Source organism: Euwallacea fornicatus, chromosome 3, assembly GCF_040115645.1.
Source record: "Euwallacea fornicatus isolate EFF26 chromosome 3, ASM4011564v1, whole genome shotgun sequence".
In the NCBI taxonomy this organism is placed as follows: Eukaryota; Metazoa; Arthropoda; class Insecta; order Coleoptera; family Curculionidae; genus Euwallacea; species Euwallacea fornicatus.
In genome coordinates, this window is record NC_089543.1 from 420,704 (window position 1) to 436,484 (window position 15,781).

Consider the following 15,781-nt stretch of genomic DNA (forward strand, 5'->3'; position numbering starts at 1 on the left):
ATCTATGGTTATATAAATTGTTTGACTTATTTCTGACTTTAGAATATACCATTAGAACTCTGCAACTTAATTTTGGGATTCGCCATATTGAACAATTTTATGTTAGAATCTGCCTAAAAGGCAATGGATATTATAGAATTCTGGACAAACATTTAGTTTTAAACATTAACAATGCTAATAGTATTAAAAAAAATAGATCACTGACTTTGAATTATAAAAATAACTATTTAATATACTAAAAATGTTCACCTAGTAGAAAAACAGCGCGTTTGCATGTTAATATTACAGTGATCCTTACAGTATTAAAGACCAGAATATGATTTTTATTATTCTAACTCACCAGATTTTCAAAGTCATAATTTATAGATATAATTCATATGCCTTAATACTTGAATTTGCTTTACTATCGAATTATGAACGAAACACACCGGAATAAACTTCAAATATGTACACGAATGGGGATTAGAATATTTTTCACAAAAAAAGTTTCTAATCAAGTAAGACAAGAACACAAAGATGACCTAAAATATATGCTACTAAACCAAATCTCCTGATTCCTTCTGTATTTATAATAAAAAAATAAATTTACCTGTTAAAAACTATATTTTATACCTGATAAACCAATAAAAACTGTTAATTTAATTTTTTTAAAGTTTGCACAAATCAGTAATATTTCATAAACAAAACTTACAGGTTAGGTTAAGATTTTGCCACATTCACAAAAACATCTGTCACTCAGCACCATTCACACGATACAACAACAATCGAGCAGGAGCAGCACTAGAACGCTGAAAAATTGTATTGTTTGCACTGAGGTTCGTGTAACGCGCCTACTGATTTTAGGTGTACAATGTCGTTTTTTACACATAATTATTTAAAACTGTAATAGTAGTAAGAAGTCTCAAACAAGCATGAATCATAATCAAGTAAAAAAGAGGGGCAGCCGCAGATATGTTCATGATGTATTTATATATAAAGTTATTATGTCATTGTATAATTACTAGAATAATATCGCAATAATTTTGTTGTTGTTGTGTACAACTGATTCAGGGTAATGACGAATCCTAAATCAGTAAATGTATTAATCAATAAGAACTTACGGATCTACTTTCTTTGGAATTTCAAATAATTTTTTTAATTATATTAATAGTCTTTAATTGGAAAAATAAGTGACGAACTTTAGAATAAGTAGAAACCAGAAGTTTAAATTTATTGCAAATGTGACGAATGTTAAATGTCAGTAATGTCGTGTTAGCAAATAGTGGGGATTAACTTCTCGGAAAAAATGTTCCTCTATTAATTATCATTTTTAACTAGTCAACGCGCGTTTATAAGTGTCGATCTTTTATATTGAAAGAAAGTGATATTAAGTTTCATAGTGTAATTGTAACTGGCCAGCCCCATCCAGTAATATATATATATATATATACAGGGTTATTCACGCTATACGGCTCGGAATATTGTGACCAAAATACGAGGTTTTCTAAAAATTTTTCTTTTGGGTTATATGGGGATCTATTATGGCTACTTTTTAAAATTATTTTCATATTATACAGGGTGTCCCAAAAGTGCTAAAAGTATCAAAGTTGTGTTTTTTTAAATGGAACCCCTTGTATATTGTTGCATTTTTGGATTCTCCGATCAAAATAAATGTGTGTTTTAATAAGGTTTACAATACCTAGCACTTACGGTTTTTGAAATAATTTAAATTTTGTAAAAATTTGGCCTAATTTTCATGTTTTAACCACTTAAGCAGTATTTAAGTTATGTAAGCGTAATTTACAGTGTAGTGTAATAATGGATCATACTTTATATCCCTATCATGAAAAACTTGCCAGCTTATACAGGGTGTGCAAAAATTAAAACTATTCAAACGAGGACTTTAAGTGGCTATAACTGGATTAATTTAAATGCAATGCCATATTTTTTAACTTACCAGGATATGTAGTTTTTAAATACCCATCGAATGGTACTAGGATGTTCATAGCTAAGTCTTCGCGTTTTTGCAGAATGCACTAAATAATGGCTCCTTGCGCCATTTGGCGTCTTTTAGTTCAAAGTTCCAATGTATCTCGTTGCCTATGATACTTCAAAATATCAGATAGTTAATTTAGTTTATTTTTTAGTTTAGTCTGCAAAGGTACTTTTTTTCTAGAGTGTGTAATGTACCCTCAGGCTACGCCTATGCCTTTGCAATCCGTCCGATTATGTCCGTGATGACCATATGTTGGGAACCCATTTTCTTCCTGTAAGGGTTGCCCTGCATAAAGGAACTTTCACTCTTTTATCCTTATCAAGACAAAGATCTAAATTCATCCATATTTGGTCAAAATCTTTACAGCTGCAATTTCCCGTAAATTCTCAATTTTTGCCTTTGTCTCAAGATACGGTTTAAGGATTTAAAAAGTTACCAACTGTGGATTGACCCTGTTAATGGGTACCGATCCCCTGATTGGGTATTTAAGCTACCCCGAATCCCATAAACTTTCTATTACTCTAAAAATCCTCTCTAATGTCAAGATCATTTTAGTTTTTACCGATTAAGGCGTGTGTGTTATAACGAGTGCAAATAGATCGGACGGATTTCATAGGCATAGGCGTAGCCTGAGGGTACATTACACACTCTAGAAAAAAAGTACCTTTGCAGACTAAACTAAAAAATAAACTAAATTAACTATCTGATATTTTGAAGTATCATAGGCAACGAGATACATTGGAACTTTGAACTAAAAGACGCCAAATGGCGCAAGGAGCCATTATTTAGTGCATTCTGCAAAAACGCGAAGACTTAGCTATGAACATCCTAGTACCATTCGATGGGTATTTAAAAACTACATATCCTGGTAAGTTAAAAAATATGGCATTGCATTTAAATTAATCCAGTTATAGCCACTTAAAGTCCTCGTTTGAATAGTTTTAATTTTTGCACACCCTGTATAAGCTGGCAAGTTTTTCATGATAGGGATATAAAGTATGATCCATTATTACACTACACTGTAAATTACGCTTACATAACTTAAATACTGCTTAAGTGGTTAAAACATGAAAATTAGGCCAAATTTTTACAAAATTTAAATTATTTCAAAAACCGTAAGTGCTAGGTATTGTAAACCTTATTAAAACACACATTTATTTTGATCGGAGAATCCAAAAATGCAACAATATACAAGGGGTTCCATTTAAAAAAACACAACTTTGATACTTTTAGCACTTTTGGGACACCCTGTATAATATGAAAATAATTTTAAAAAGTAGCCATAATAGATCCCCATATAACCCAAAAGAAAAATTTTTAGAAAACCTCGTATTTTGGCCACAATATTCCGAGCCGTATAGCGTGAATAACCCTGTATATACAGGGTGTCCCACAAGTGTTTCATTATATTTCAGTGGGTAATAGTACATTGAAAAATAATATGACTCCCTATATAAACCATATTCCAATAATGTTTCATTAAGAAGATACAGGGTGTTAAACTTAAAACACACCTGGAATATTTCAACGTATCAGAGTATCAATGAACAGGCGAGCTCAATTATGTATTGAACAAAATGGCCACCAATTTGAACAATTTCTATAATGTTATAGCAAATAAATAATATTTAAAACAAACTTAATATTATTAAAACCATTTAGAGAATATCGTGCATATAGACGGTATTCAATTTTTTATTGGCAAACGATATGTCGGACGAAAAAGAATCAAGTGAGCATTTTTCTTCTAAATGAAATTAAACTTCTAAAAATAATTTTTATTTTGATAAAAAGCAGTGGCGCACCATGTTTTTCTTTAAAAATGTGCTGAGAAGTGTCCGTACGCACGTCACTGGTGAAACGAAAAATAGCCCTTTTGCATAAATAAATGCGTCTACATTAACTCTCAAAACATGCCAAATTTCACTTACATATCTCAAACGGTTTTGAATATATCAATAAAAGTTAGATTTTTTAAGTAAAGTTTAACATCCTGTATCTTCTTAATGAAGCATTATTGGAATATGGTTTATATAGGGAGTCATATTATTTTTCAATGTACTATTACCTACTGAAATATAATGAAACACTTGTGGGACACCCTATATATATATATATCTGTTGAAATGATTTTTCCAGAGGTTAGAAAATTTCATACATAAAACAATGTTCCATTAATTTTCGATAACTCCGATGAAATTAATGAGATTGGGCAGAACATCCTCTGCTGAATGCAATAATTAAGAGGATATCTGTATATGCTCAATTTACATTTCCATCCAGTAGGATTAAAAACATATCATAATTGTTTTCAATCTAACATTCAAAATTATGCAAGCAATGGAACCCTTGAGTAATAAACTCAGATTCAGTTTAAACTCTGCTGATTGATCTTGAAAACCAAAAAAATTTATTTTGAAACTCAAGCCGGAATCAATAACTTGTAAAATATTCAATAATTCACTATAGCAACAATAAAGTCAAAACCAATTTAATTCTCTGTATAAACGTAGTCTCCTGGGTCTTAATTTACAAAAAGGTACAAATTGCTGGGTTGTGCCTGGGTATTTACTTAATTGCCCTTTATATTAGATACCAAGATTTTGTAAAACACATAAAAACTGAGTTCGAGATTAATACCCTGCAAGGGAAACATGCTTTTCATAAGGATATGATAGAATCAGTCACCTACCTTCAATGAGCCTCTATCCAGAAATAATAAAACAAATCAGGCACAAATTAGTCACCAAAAAACTACCATATATACACACTAATGCATTTGGAAATATACACGTTTTGATTCGCCAGTGGCTTTATTATAATCCCAAAGAATATGTTCACTACATGGTTAGCTGTACATTTAAATGAAGGATGTACGCCAACCACTTCCGCTAAACAAATGGAGTCGAAAAACTTAAAGTGCGTGTTTTTAAGTGCCAACAATTTATTAGGCCACTTTAGTGTTATTGGGGTTTAAGATCGGTTTATGAAACCAGCAAAGGTTTTTACGTAAATCGCGGTTAAAATTAGGCAGACATTATGTACAATGAGGTTGTTGTAAACCTGGATATTTTTTACTACCACTAGTTAAATAGTAGATAAAGTAATAAATATTAGTGCAAACTCAAATAAGACTGCGTTATAATTCTGTCTCGCATAAACCCAAGAGAAAAATAACAAAAAAAGTGTAAAATATTTCTGTTTCTAACCCTAGTAACCTAATCTCCCTTTGACCTCCAACTTTTAAAGGTTTCACTTTAGTCAATAAAAATCAAATTATGTAGGATATTCAAGGTATAAAAGAGTGATTCTTTTGAATTTTCGGGACAGTAGAAAGTTGCCAAGAAATGTTTGTTTCATTACACCGAAGCCCTAAATTAATAACTTTCAGTATTATCGACTTTCAGTTCCTAGAATAGATTATAGAAAGAAAACATTATTTTGATTCGGTTCACAGTAAACGTTGGCTTCACGGACAGGTCGATAGCCGCTAAACGTCGACCGCAGGACCGTATCGAACCTCTACTAAAAGCAGTTATTCTTAATAAAAGATGTTTTAATTGATCTTCATTATAATACCTTAATTCAATGTCAATAAACGAGGTTGAATAGAGGAGTATAAATGTGCGCAAATTTCGAGAATGGTTGTCTAATGAAGGGTATTCAAGACATATTTTGTGTTAAGCTACTTTAAGCAACTGTATGCCATTAGAGTTAATTAACCAGGGGTGATTGGCTGGTAATAAGTGAAGGGCGGGAAATATTACGCAAAAAGCAATTCAAATTAGCAGTAAAACATCTAGGGCTATACTTTAGAATGACGAATAAACTAAATAAGTGTTCCTACACGGTTTTAACGCAAATTAAACGTATTGTTAACAATAAGAACGGTATACATCATTTAGCCTGTTGACTTTAATGTTTAGAGATAACTAATCTTATGCGTTACCATACCACGCTGTATTACTATATTGTCAATAATATACTAAATTGTAGTTTAGCTCTTAGTCCAGAAATTTTCATAAAATTCACATACAGTGAAAGTCGTGAATCACGATGTCAATTATAACAAGTTGCATATAACGACGGAAATTCGAACATTTGATTGGATTTGGATATACCCCATTATAAAAGAAAAAACAACTTTTAACGTTGGCAAAATAGGAATTTTTGGAGTTTTTCTGTCCATGTGTACTGTCGCTATGGGATATAGTATAGTAATTGTAGTATAAAGTCGATAATGTAGGCATTCTTTGAAAAGCAATTCAAAGAGTGACCGAAATTTTGAAAAAGCAGTGCCTTCAGCGGCTTTATAGACAAATCCCACAAAATTGGTTTTTAACATATACATATATTTGACACACCTATATCTGGTTATAGTTTTTCTGTAATTTGTATGTAAAACTGCTAAAACACCGCTTTTTTAACTTTCGGTCTGTTTTTGTGGAATTTCTAACTGAACGCTGGCAGTGGCGACTTTATATTGCAATTACTATAAATACACAAAAAATCAATTTCCTTGAGTCATTTACCTACACTAAGCAATTAAAACTGTGATAAAGGGGTTTGTTGATTTAAGCTATAGAATCTGAGCTTTTTATGTGTCGATATTTTCATTTGTATTTTGTGTGTGTAAATGACTAAGAAATTAACTTTTTATAGAAGAGTGTAGAGAGAATAGAAGTTCTCGGGAAGATTGCTGAATTATAAACGGAGCTATATAAATTAGAGACTGCTCATTGTATTTATTCAGCTTATTTGCTTTATTGTAGTTTTGTTGTGTTAAAAAAAATGAATCCGGGAAACAAAAGCTTTGTTCATTAATGAGAAAGATATAATAATTTTCAAACTTAAAGCAGGTGAAAACAACAATAACATTACAAATCAATTGCACTTATCGCATTCTACAATTTGAATAAATCGAGAAAATATCAAGAATTCGTTCAATGAAAATTTATTGCCAAAGAAAAGACTTAAGTTGTCCAATCTAAGGAATATTAAGTCATCTAGCATTATTTAAGTAGTTTTTAAAGGAAAGAAGTGAAAGATTAGTAATCAGTAGCCCAATACTACAGACTAAAGCGGAAGAGTTTGCCAAAATAATGAATAAAGGTCTGGGATATTAATGCTCAGAAAGTTGAATTGAACGTTTTCGGCAAAGACATAACGTTGTGTATGGAAAATTGGTGCTAAAGATGCTAGTGTACCAGTTACAGTGGCAGAAAACTGTATGGCTAGAAGTTCAAAAAAGTTACCAGACTGACGAAATTTTTAACGTAGATAAAACAGATCTTTTCTAAAAAATGATTTCGAACAAAACACTGAAATTTGAAGGAGAGAAGTGTACAAGTGGAAAATTATCCAAGGAAAGAGATACATGTTTTGTTGCTACCAACATCGCACAATCAGAAATACGTAAGTTATTATTGGAAAATCAAAAAACCTTCACTCTTACAAGAATATTAAGTTGTTACCTGTGTCCTACATGTCTCATAAAAAAGCCTGGATGACGTCAGACGTGATTATAAAAATTTTGTGAGGCCGGGATACTGAATTAAAGAAAAATACATAAAAAAATACTTTTGATAGACAATTGTTCAGCACACTCAAATATATCAAATTTAGACAATTTAAACGTTGAATATCTCCCACCAAATACCACATCAATTCTGTAGCCGACTGATCAGGGATATCATAAGACCAATGAAAGTTTATTTTAGAACGCTCCAATGAATCAAAATAGTCGAAAAGAAATCAGCAAAACAAACAGCATGCTATTAATCTTTTGGATACAATATCAATGAAATCTAAAGCACAGAACATGGGTATCATTTCAAACAATCGCGAATTGTTTTAGACATGCAGGTTTACAACTAGAACCAGTAACTAACGACTTTAAAGACGCTGACGATATTCCTCTAACTGAGGAGGAAACAAGGAGAAATAATGATTTTAAAAAAGAAGATGATGTGCCTTTTGTGATCACAAAAGAAAAGCTTGCAATTATTAGATGAATGGTGGGTTGATTTTGTAAATGTTGACCTTGACTAAAAAACAGTGACTTATCTTTCAAACAAATTCCCAATAAAGTGCTCACCATGCAAGAAAGTGATGAAAACTCTGAAGGTGGTGAAGATTTTAAACCACCATCAATTGTAGAGGCCCTGCAAATAGGCTGCTGAGTGATATCGGTTCCATAGAGAAAAAAATTGAAGTGATTTATTTTACCTTCGTTGCAAGAAGCAAAAAAGAATTACAACATTTTTAAATAAATAATGTATTTTTACCATACGTACGTAAATATAAATAAGTTAGAAATTATATTAAATTATTTACATTTTATTATTTATCTGTTATAGTTTTTAATCTTTTCAACAAATATCTTTGTTTTTTTTAAACATAAAAAAAAACATTTCTTGATGTAACGATAACCGAATATCACGACCCTTTTTATTCAGTTTCCTCACCGTTGTTACATTCGATGTTCACTGTAGTTATTTTATATAGGGCTACATTGGTGGCAGAAAGTATGGAGAGATGTTATTTCTTGATTTCATTTATAAGCTGTCTCACCTAGCAAATGTTTCTAATATTATTTTCCAGAGATACATTGTATTTACATTTAATTAACGTAAATGTGTATTTTACAACTGTCGTTTTAGCGAAATGACACGTTTTGCGGGAAAGTCTCTAATGGTCGTACGAATGCACACGTTTTAATTTTTATTTTGTACACGTGTTCCTTATTTAGATATGCATCCATTTTTATGAACGCCTCAAAGAAGGGTGCTTCTGAATCTGTTCAAAGAAAGCGGTCCAAAATAAATGTCTGTTAACGAACCTCAGACGAGGAGAAAATTTTCAAATAGGGCCGAAAATGAAATTACTCAAACAAAAACCTTTACAAACAAGAAAGCCAGTGAATAAAGAAAACGAAATTAAATGAAATCGACTTAATCAGAAGCGGGTTTTTCCGCTTTCTCCCTTTTTCTTTCCCCATGTGTATGATCTCTTCATGGGGCACTGAATATTTATTAATGAAACTCTTATTAAATGCCAATTTTCGTAAAAGGGTCGTTTACTAAGAAACGAATAAAACATGGCTGATTATTTATACAGTAACAGCAAAACCCTTCCAGTTCTGTAATTCTTAATTTATAAAATAGCATAAGCCCTGTGAAATGAAACTAATAATAGAAAACGAGAATACGATAATATTGCTTTGAACTTAAGTCCAGATCTTAATATAAAACAAGTTGTATTGCTGTGTCTTAAATTATTGTTGGAGTGATTGTGCGAACTTAAATTATTTCGCAATATGTAAGATGTTTGTTAGTAAATATTTTCACACCTATTCATAAAAAACGTGGAACATTTCGACAAAGCTGGTCTCCTTGCGGATGTAGGTGTCAGTCAATAATCATTAAAATGAAATTTAGAAGTGAAAAAATAGTAAGTCATTTTCTTAGTCAGTGTACTTTTACGTTTATTTCAACAACATTATTTTCCAGTTCTCCAATTTCGTTCATAGGTATTTATGGGTCACCTCAAAGGTACACTAATTGTTAGGCAAATAAAATTTCAAACATTGTAATGAAGCACCGTAGAACGTGCGTGCAAATATCCTAGAATGATTTAAAACCCTCAAATAAATTACTTCTGAAAATGTGCCAAACTAAACGCATAGTGTATATTTATGTTTAGTTCGGCAAAATTGGGAAATTAAATAGTTTTATTCCCGTTTTGTTACCGATTTCTAACACCATCTCTTAAAACAAAATAGATAAATTGTTTTTCTCTGTAAACGCTCTAAATAATAATAGCTCGAGCTAAACTTGAGCATAAATTATGATTTGTGCAGCATTCAAGCGGAATGTGGTGTTATGTTACCCAAAAGCAGTAGGAGCCAATCAATGTATTTATGGTTTTAGTACTTTCCTTCACTTAAATTTTTGTAGAATTTAAGTAGTCATAAATTTTTTAAAATTAACTACGAAATGTAGACCTCGTCCAAGGGACTCTCCCGTTTTCCCCATACACAGAGTGGCTGCTTTAGGGAAAGTTGGAAAGTAGGATAGTAACGAAACAAATAACGCCGGTGACTTTTAGCATTTCGTCGAAAGTCACCTTTCACTCAAATAAGCTCCTGCTACTTGAAGCATCCGATATTAAGTAAACAACGAAATAACGCACGAAATCTCGAGATACATATGTGATACATATGTATGTATATAAATAAAAGAGGTCGAGACAAAATAGCCTCCCTTTTATCGCTTACATTTGGATTTAATATAATGATTGTTTCGCCAAGTATCTTACAAAGGACCAGCGTCGCGAATTGCTAATATGAATAATAGTCCGGATTAGTCCGGAAAGTTTCTCTCTGAAGCACCGAGAAGTTTGAAACGGTTTAGCGGTATAGAAATGTTCTTAGTTATTTTTAATGTTTCTGTTGTACACATGCTCAACCAAATATTCAAAAAATATGCACGTGTGTCTCATCGATTCTTAAGTGGGACATGTGCTATAGAACCATCAATCTCAGTAAAAGTTTGGCGCTATGCAGTCATACTAAAGCAAAATACCACAAAAGCAGTAGCTATGCAAGAAAGCAAAAATAGGAGCGTTGTTTTTTGCGTGACATAGCAAAAAAGCCCTTAGCAGCCTTGCCCACATCATTCTGACGGGGCGCTTATCGATTAACAGGTATATAGAAATGCCCAGGATACAAGTCTATTTCTTTTGTATACCTAACCTAATTTCCAGGTAAACCATATTTAATCCTAAAGACCTTTCCGCCTGTCCCTGAGGACAGCGAAAAGTTAACAAACATTGGCAGGTTTTATCTTTTCATTGGGGACCTAAGCATTGACGTAAAACATGAAGCTATTGCCATTCATGAAAATACATTTAATTCGGTATATTTCCTTAAATTATTTATACTATACTTCAATTTCTAAACTAACACCCGCCGCCGCTAAACTTATTTCTTAACAGCCAGCATGCATTCTCATTTGTGCCACACCTGCTCTTCGTCCTAGGTAATTACCTACTATTAGTAGCATGCAAAATTGTTATTAATATACATATATCATGTGCTCAATACTTGTGGGTTATGGCAAGGTTTGGAAGCCATATAATATTGAAAACCTACCTGGAAATTGTTTTAATTCCAAAAAGTGAAGCACTGCTCTAACTAGTATAATTGTATATTAAGTTCAGCAAACAATACGTCATGAGTCAACAGCCACCAGTATAGAGCTTAACACAATGTCATGCGTTTAATGATTAATGCCCTTTCTAATTGTGCTTACTTTATCTCAAGAATCACTAAAAACAGTCATTGTGCCGTGAGGGATTGAAGATTTTTAAATTTACTGACAATGTATTATACTCGTCGATTGGAACCGTTATGGCACAACCATTGCTAATTGCAGGCAGTCGCAAAGCGTTTTGATACTCCCATGTGTATTTTTTCTAGATTGAATATTATCGATAACAATCTGTGTTAGTCATTTCTCAATGTTAAAGTAAATGAAATAACAACTAATTGATAACATGAGATTATTGACAAGTTTTACTGCCCTAGTTTACAGAGGCGTGAGTTACTGCAAATTTGCTTTTCTGGAGTAAACAAAGCCCAATCAAATTCCACTTCGTTAACGTTAAATAGTTACTTCCTCAGCCAAATAGTTTACGCGTTGACGTCGAATATCTTCGGCTTTAAATTGTTATGATAAAGCTACATTGTTCGAGCTCCAATATCACTCTAATTTACCTATATAGGTTCCATAGAGCATTGATATAGTATGTATGTAGGTTTTCGTAAACGCATCGAGATCCCAGCAATTTGCTACAAATAAGCAAATCATTTACAATGACAAGGTCGCTGCATGCTCACATCTAAATCATACGCAAAATTTGGTTATTCAATAATAAATTTTAAGTTAGATTTTCTTATACACTAAGTAATACAGTTTTAATCATCACCGTTAATACGAAATGAAGTCACTCTTCACGTTAAACTCGAACTATCGAGTTGTCACTCTTACTTTGTATGCAGCTGATTTCCCGTTTTTTTTTTTATTAATGTACTAAATACGTTTTTAAATTGATAGAGACTTAGACTCACGTTGAGTTTATTCCGTTTACTTGTAGGCGTTACTTAACGGATGATTTTAATGAACAAGTCATCAAGTACATTTTAATACATTACGACGCAACTTTAACATTTTTTTTTTATTTGTTCGAATTAGTCATCTGTTAACGGAGACTCGATCATGGTTACACTCGACTTTAATGTAAGTTAAATAAATGCATGGAGTAAACATAAGTCAAGCGGTCATAGACCTTGTCGGAGAGGGCGTAAAATCAAAATTATCCATGTTTACGCGTCAATTTCCATGCCTTTTTATGCAGCTAATCAACTTTGATGCGGTAGCCTAATTAATTCTGACTTGCATTTTAGCTTTCAAAACGCCCTGTACCAAAGAACGAAGTTAAGAAAGGGCCTTTTCCCGATTGTATGTGGCCACATACAGTAGTGGCCATAAGTATGGAAACTTATTAAATATCGCCTTTTTTTTTAATCAACGGGTATAATTTGAAATTTTAAATATATAATAAATTCTACTTTTAATACTTTATCGCACTCCTTGGTATATTGGCATTTATTGGTATTTGGTTTCGAATAGAGATAAAAACAAAAATATACTGAAGACATAAGTTTGGAAACTTTTTGCATTTCTTGATTTTCAAAAAATGCAAATACTAGTTAAATTTATAGAATTTGTATAGTATACAATAGATTTCAGTCGCAGTAACAATGCCAAAGAGTCATTTGTCTCAAGAATTAAAGCAACACATTGTTGAGTTCTCTAGGAACGGACACAAGCAGTGCGATATTTCTAGTGCTTTAAATGCCCCCAGAAGAACAATATCAAAAATATTAAAATGTTTTCTTGAACGTGGTGCGGTAGAAAATTTTCTAAGGCCAGGTAGGCCTAAAGTGTCTAAAAAGTGCTGCGAATTTAATAAGAAGGATGTCGGAGAAAAATCCACTATTGACTTCGATGAATATTTTAAGACACCTTGCTGAAGAACCCAATATTCTAGTTTCGAATCGAACGGTGCGAAGAATCTTGGTAGCTGGAGGTTTATTTGGTAAGGTTGCTGTTAAGAAACCACTAATTTCCACAAAAAAAATCGAAAAGAGCGTCTTGCATTCGCCTGGCAGCATATCAAGTGATCGGGAAAAAAGTGGTATACCGTCTTGCGGAGTGACGAGAGTAAATTTCAGTTATTCGGCGGCAGTGATGGTATTCCATATGTAAGATGTCCCAAAAATGCATGATTCAACCTTAAGTATCAATTGTCTACTGTAAAACATAGCGGTAGAAGTGTCCTGATTTGGGGATGTTTTTCGGCATCTGGGATTGAGCCAATAGTTGAAATAGAAGAGAGTATGGACCGATTCATGTATAAAGACATCTTAGAAAACCATATGCTTCCGTTTGCTGAATGGTAAATGCCTCTGTCCTGGAGTTTTCAACAAGATAATGACCCAGAGCACGCATCAAAGCTTGTTAAAAATTGATTTCAAGAAAATAGTGCCTCGAAAATGGAATGGCCATTCCAGAGCCGTGATTTTAACCTGCTTGAACAAATATGAGAACACATCGGAAGACAAATTCGTTAAGAAAAAAATACATAATCTCAGATTTGTTAGGAATTTTTGAAAACAGAATGGAAATTAATTTCTGTAGAGGTTTGTAGAAAACTTGTTTATTCTATGAACGAAAGATGTCGTACAGTTATTAAGGGAAACGGATATGCCACCAAATATTAAATAAAACTTGAACTAAATGTTATGTTTCACTTGTTATTTAAATAAAATTTATAGGTTTCCATACTTTTTCCGTACTGAAATTTTCTTTTCTTGTTATCACTATGCACGAATTACATAGATCTAACTTTAATGTGTATTTTAAGAATATACATTCTTAAGTAGCAGTAGCATTCAAATAATCCTAAAAGTGTAACATATAAGGAAGATTTACAGAGATATTTAAAGTTTCCATAGTTATGGCCACTACTGTGCATTCCATTAGGGTCTGAAAGCAATATTTTTGAACTTTAAAGAATTTTAGGTTAACTTTTGGTATCATACACAATTCGTAATTCACATTAAATTCGTACTGCCATATATCTACTAAATGTAGCCCCAATCATAACAATAACGAAACTCCACATTCCGCATATATTTCAGATTTCTTCGAGTTTTAAAGCGTGTTTTTATGCAATTTTGTTATATCTTTTAAATTTTCTTCATTCTCTAGCGAAGTTGTCAAAACATAAATATACCTAGTTCTTTAATGTGTCATTTTAACACGCTGTCGTTTAACATGCTGTAACAAATAATACCTATCAGTTCAGCCAAATATTGCTTGAAGCTTGCCAGCTTGGAGTTCCTAGACCTTCTTAGCTAATAGAATTGAGGCTTTTAATTGATTATTTATAATTCAGAATTTACTTTGAGATCAATATAGACATATTTAATGTGTAGCTCGGTACTGTAAAATGCATGAAACATTAATGTGAAGTTTCAACGCCAGATAGCGAATGCTTATTTGAATCCCGAATACCAACTAACTTAAAGAAATCGAATGACCCTTTGTAAAAGAAACTTTTGCTTTATGAATCGGAATAAGTCCAATGTAATGGACGAATTATTCAAGAGTTAATGGCGGATTTACGGAGAAGTTTTTGAAATAGATGACGCTATAAAACAGACAATTTGCACACAGATACAAAACAAGTATTTGCGAAAGCTATTGTTTGCTGGCGGCTATTCCTTCGAAATTCGCCTGCACCTATTCCTTCGGAAAAAATTTGAAATATTACACAGCCAGTTTGTTTCTGTTTAAAAGTATGTCTTGTCTTGTCTGATCTTTGTATGGATCACTTATCTTATTTTCGCATAACTGAATTCATATTAAAGTAAACAAAAACGATCTTCAGTACTCCAAAACTTTTCAAAAATGTCAAAAATAGGAATAAGTTATTGGTTCAAATACGACGAATATGAAATTTCTCTTCCTGTATATTTTTTCAATCAATATAAGGTGTCCCTACAATATTTGAACGGTAATTAATATTGGCTCTCTACATACTAGAATTAAAAGTTGTAGACACCCAGTTGACGGTTAAGAAAGCAGGCTTTAATAAGTAATTATAATCTACAGTGTGATTTACTTCGAATGGGGTGACTGCCATGAAATATGTATTGCCGTTTGTATTTCTATCGTTCGATGTTGATTTTTATTTTATTTACAGAGCTAAAAATTGTAGTTTAAGACAAAGTGCTACCGTTTTGTTACAAAAATCAAAGCCGTATTGCGCCATTTTGAACAACGCAAATTTTGGAAATCCTACTACCACTTGAATAACAGCTTAATCTGAAGATATCGAAATGTGTCAGATCTTAAAAACTTGTATTTTAAACAGCTGTAAAAATTCAAATTTGCACTTATTGATTATTGTAAAATAGATGAACCGAAACTTTTTTAAATAACAAACTAGATTTATGGTCGATTTGACTTATATACAATCAGAAAATGAACATAAAAGTACAGACCCAAAAATAGAAGTATTTTTGTTGTGTAATATGTCAAGCTTTTTCATTTGTTCTCAATTATCTATATCATAAAAATGTATTTAAATTGTTCTTAAGAATTAGTACTAAGAACAACTTATTTTTTAAAATTAAGATGGATAAACTATTTCCAACTTTCCAACATCCCAAAC

The 15,781-nt window shown here is 32.2% G+C and overlaps 1 protein-coding gene across 14 annotated transcripts in view; it reads right to left on the bottom strand.

Moving 5' to 3' along the window:
• The window catches only part of PMCA (plasma membrane calcium-transporting ATPase 3), a 75,158-nt gene that overhangs the window by 26,070 nt on the left and 33,307 nt on the right, over nt 1–15,781 (bottom strand). The window contains exon 1 of one of the 14 annotated variants that reach the window (XM_066302356.1): nt 4,668–4,814. The exons of 12 other annotated variants lie outside the window; for them this stretch is intronic. The gene's annotated coding sequence lies outside the window, so the exon portion shown is untranslated. Of the gene's footprint in view, nt 1–589; nt 609–4,667; nt 4,815–15,781 lie in introns of those variants that run through there. One more of the 14 variants, XM_066302358.1, reaches the window with a different exon arrangement.